Source organism: Salmo salar, chromosome ssa03, assembly GCF_905237065.1.
Source record: "Salmo salar chromosome ssa03, Ssal_v3.1, whole genome shotgun sequence".
Taxonomy (NCBI): domain Eukaryota; kingdom Metazoa; phylum Chordata; class Actinopteri; order Salmoniformes; family Salmonidae; genus Salmo; species Salmo salar.
In genome coordinates, this window is record NC_059444.1 from 47041119 (window position 1) to 47046538 (window position 5420).

Below are 5420 nucleotides of genomic sequence, written 5' to 3' on the forward strand. Positions count from 1 at the left end.
CTTAGTAAATGATAGAGATGGAAAAGAAGTTCAACAAATGGTCAGACAGGCCACTTCCTGTAAAGGAATCTCTCAGGTTTTGACCTGCCATTTGAGTTCTGTTATACTCACAGACACCATTCAAACAGTTTTAGAAAATGTAGGGTGTTTTCTATCCATATGTAATAAGTATATGCATATTCTAGTTACTGAGTAGGAGTGGTAACCAGATTAAATCGGGTATGTTTTTTATCCAGCCGTGTCAATGCTGCCCCCTAGCCCTAACAGGTTAATGGCCCCACAAATCGCTGACCCAGCTTCCGGCAGAGCAGGCGGAGGGGCAGTTTTCGGGTCGAGAGCCAGATCCGGTCCCCCGGTGCGAACACTGGGGCCTCACTGCGGTGGCGGTCTGCGTTCTCTTTTTGGCGCAGCACGGCCTGTTGAAGGTGAACACGGACAGGTTCCCATGTCTCCTCCGTGCGCCTGAACCAGTCGTTCACCGCAGGAGCCTCGGTCTGACTGATGCCAAGGCGCCAGAACAGGCCGGTACCCCAGTATGCACTGGAAGGGAGAGAAGTTAGTGGAGGAGTGGCGAAGCGAGTTCTGTGCCATCTCGGCCCAGGGCACGAACGCCGCCCACTCCCCCGGCCGGTCTTGGCAAAACCTGCCCACATCCTGGTTTACTCTCTCCACCTGCCCATTACTCTCGGGGTGAAACCCTGAAGTAAGGCTGATCGAGACCCCCAGACGTTCCATGAACGCCTTCCAGACCCAAGACGTGAATTGGGGATCTCGATCAGACACTATATCCTCAGGCACCTCGTAGTGCCGGAAGACGTGCGTAAACAAGGCCTCCGCAGTCTGTAGGGCTGTAGGGAGACCGGGCAGAGGAAGGAGACAACAGGACTTAGAACCGATCCACAACGACCAGGATCGCGGTGTTACCCTGTGAGGGGGGAGATCGGTTAGAAAATCCACCGACAGGTGCGACCACGGCCGTTGTGGAATGGGTAAGGGCTGTAGCTTCCCTCTGGGCAGGTGCCTAGGAGCCTTACACTGGGTGCACACCGAGCAGGAGGAAACATAAACCCTCACGTCCTTAGCCAAGGTAGGCCACCAGTACCTCCTGCTCAAACAGCGCACTGTCCAACCGATCCCAGGATGACCAGAGGAGGGTGACGTGTGGGCCCAATAGATCAACCGGTCACAAACAGCAGACGGGACATACAGACACCCAGCGGGACAGTGGACGGGAGTGGCCTCTGCACGTAATGCCTGCTCAATGTCCGTGTCCAGCTCCCACACTACCGGCGCCACCAGGCAGGAGGAGGGGAGTATGGGAGTGGGATCCATGGGCCGCTCCTCTGTGTCATACAGCCGGGACAATCCGTCTGCCTTCATGTTCTGGGAGCCTAGTCCGTAGGAAAGGGTAAACACAAAACAGGTGAAAAACATGGCCCACGTTGCCTGGCGATGGTTCAACCTCCTCGCTGCCCGGATGTACTCCAGATTGCGGTGGTCAGTCCAGATGAGGAAAGGGTGTTTAGCCCCCTCAAGCCAATGTCTCCACGCCTTCAAAGCCTTGACGACAGCCAACAGCTCCCGGTCCCCCACATCATAGTTTCGCTCCGCCGGGCTGAGCTTCTTCGAGAAGAAGGCATAGGGGCGGAGCTTTGGTGGCGTACCCGAGCGTTGAGAGAGCACAGCTCCTATCCCAGACTCGGACGCGTCCACCTCCACTATGAACGCCAACGAGGAATCCGGATGGGCTAGCACGGGAGCCGAGGTAAACAGAGCCCTCAGGTGACCAAAAGCCCTGTCATCCTCAGCCGACCACTGCAAACGCACCAGTCCCCCCTTCAGCAGTGAGGTAATGGGAGCCGCTACCTGACCAAAACCCTGGATAAACCTCCGGTAGTAATTGGCAAACCCTAAGAACCGCTACACCGCCTTTACCATGGTGGGAGTCGGCCAATTAGGCACGGCTGAAATGCGGTCACTGTCCATCTCCACCCCTGAGGTGGAAATACGGTACCCTAGAAAGGAGACGGACAACTGGATGAACAGGCACTTCTCAGCCTTGACGTACAGGTCATGCTCCAACAGGCGACCAAGCACCCTGCGCACCAGGGACACATGCGACGCGTGTAGCGGAGTATATCAGAATGTCATCAATATACACCACTACACCCTGCCCGTGCAGGTCCCTGAAAATCTTGTCTACAAAGGATTGGAAGACTGATGGCGCATTCATCAACCAGTACGGCATGACATTTTTTACATTTACATTTTAGTCATTTAGCAGACGCTCTTATCCAGAGCGACTTACAGTAGTGCATGCATACATTTCAAACATTTAAAAAAAAAAAAATCTTTCCGTACTGGTCCCCCGTGGGAAACAAACCCACAACGCTGGCGTTGCAAACACCATGCTCTACCAACTGAGCCACACGGGACCTACACGGGACGAGGTACTCATAGTGCCTTGAGATGGTACTGAAAGCCGTCTTCCACTCATCTCCCTCTCGGATACGCACCAGGTTGTAAGCGCTCCTGAGATCTAGTTTGGTGAAGAAGTGCACCCTGTGCATTGACTCAATCGCTGTAGCTATGGGTGGTAGCGTGTAACTATACCTCACAGTGATCTGGTTCAGACCCCGATAGTCAATACATGGGCGCAGATCTCCCTCGTTCTTCTTCACAAAAAAGAAACTCGAGGAGGCGGGTGAAGTAGATGACCGAATGTACCCCTGACGCAGGGATTCGGAGACATATGTTTCCGCCTGTGAAAATGAAATGTGGATCGGCGATGGCTGGATGATCGGTGACGTCGACCGCCAAACGTCGCCCGAACAAGGAGAGAGACCGACTTCGGAGGAAGTCGTGACAGGAACCAAAGTGTTTCTGAGGAAGAGGCCAGAGGGGGTCAACCACAAAAACCTAGCCTTGTTTTTGTTGCTCCTTAGGGAAATGGCTAATAGTACTATTGTTTCGAGCTTTTATGTTCTTGTGTTGTCAACCTCACTGTGAGGCCCTATTTCCTCACATGTTATTGATCAGGAAGCAGATTCGCTGGCAAAATGCTGACGAATGAGAAAGCGTGAACTATCAAGTCAATTTTCATGGGAGTAGATAATATAGTATTGTGTTACATCATAAATGTGTCATCTATTGTCCAGCAAACACAGTATCCAACACAGTATCCAAGAGAGATTCAATTCAAGAGTGCAGTCTATTAAGTGTGTCTTTGCCCCATAACAGCAACACCTCAGCATCTCAGGCATATAGAAGTGCCATGTGAGTGATGGGAATCAGTATGTTGGCCAGACTTGAACTGGAGACTAACACAAGAGGAGAAATGAAATTTGAAACAACAATTGTCTTGTAAAAGGTGCACAGAGAGGGCTCGACACGTCTGAATGCAATGGATGTGCCATAGTTGACATATCACCATGCTGTTAGCTACCAATGAGGCATTCCAATGAGTTTTATTGTTGGGGTTTGCTGGCAGGCCAGTGTGAAATACTGGATTACATTGAAAAAAAAAACACAAAAAATAAACACACTGAGCAATGAGGATTCAAACTGCTGATATGTGGTTCCATGAGGGCCATTAAAACTTATTTGGGCTAGGGGGCAGTATTTTGACGTCCGGATGAAAAACGTGCCCAAAGTAAACGGCCTGGTACTCAGGCCCAGAAGCTAGGATATGCATATAATTGGTAGATTCGGATATAAAACACTCTAAAGCTTCTAAAACTGTTAAAATTATGTCTGTGAGTATAACAGAACCTGTTTGGCAGGCGAATCCCCGAGAACAAACCATCCAGTATTTTTGTTGTTGTTGAGGTGAGTGTTTTCAATGGGTTTCTATGTGTATCTAGATTTATAAGGCACTTGCTTGCAGTTCCTATCGCTTCCACTGGATGTCAACAGTCTTTAGAAATTGGTTGATGTTTTTTCTTTAGAGAAATGAAGAAGTACGGCAGTTCAGAACGAGGGTCCAGCCTAGTGCTCTCTAATGTTTTGATGTGCGCTCCAGGTCACGCGCTTGACATTGTTTTTATCCGGTATTGAACACCGTTTATCCCGTCTTAAATTGTATCGATTATTTACGTAAAAAAATACCTAAAGTTGTATAAGGAAAGTTGTTTCAAATGTTTGGACAGCGTTTACAGGAAACTTAGATATTTTGTAGTCATGCTGGGCGAGTTGGAACCGGTGTTTTTCTGAATCAAATGCGCCAAATAAATGGACATTTATGAGATATAACGATGGAATTAATCGAACAAAAGGACCATTTATGATGTTTATGGGACATATTGGAGTGCCAACAGAAGAAGTTATTCAAAGGTAAGGCATGAATTAAATCGTTATTTCTGACTTTTGTGTTGCACCTGGCTGGTTGAAATCTGATTTTCATGTGTTGGTATGCTGGGCGCTGTCCTAAGATAATCGCATGGTTTGCTTTCAGCGTAAAGCCTTTTTGAAATCTGACATGAGAAGTTAAGATTTAATTTGGTGTGTTGCACCAGTGAATGTATGAAAGTTAAATATTTTGAATAATAATTTTTTAATTTGGCGCTCTGCCATTTCACCGGATGTTGTCAAATCGATCCCGTTACCGGGATTTGAGCCCAAAGAAGTTTTAAACTAGAAAGGTGTCTGTGTGTGTGTAAGAGTGATGATGTCTTCACTATTATTCTACAATGTAGAAAATAGTAAAAATAAAGAAAAACCCTTGAATGAGTAGGTGTTCTAAAACTTTTGACCGGTGGTGTATGTGCGTGTGCGTGTGTGGACAGAGTGGGTCCTGGTTTCTGTCTGGGACGATAAGCATTGTTCCTCTCACAGACAGAGAGACAAAATCAGATTCACATGCTGCCCACACCCCTGCCCTCTCATGGCAAACTAACAGAGTGGCCAAAGTGAACTGCATCCTCTGGCTTGTAAGTAGACGTTATCATTTTCGAAACACAAAGACCTAACAATGCCCGAACCATTGTATAACAACATGTCTCAACGATAAGCTCATGTGTCTTGACATTGTAGAACAGGAGTGGTTATGGAACTCATCCCAATCATTCTCTGACATGGCGAGTGCATCTAAACCCCAGTAGTCAGGAACGTGGAAGGCCTGTATTCAGGAGCATTTGCCCTCTGTAGATCTGAGATGTTTTTCCAACGGCTTTGTTCTCCACTCATTCCTCCTCTCATCCAACAAGGCCACGCGTGAGCGGATTTCAGGCCATGCTATCCAAATATCGCTGTCACCGCTGCTAGCTACAGATGTCAGGCCTTGTTAGTCTCAGTGCCCCCCTGCACACTCCTGTCCCCTTGCATTAAGCTCCAAATCTTGCCCCAGTTACACACACAGGCTTCTCGGGCCTGGGTCAGGCCACACCTGGATGAACCTGTCAAAAGACATACAGGGACTAGCA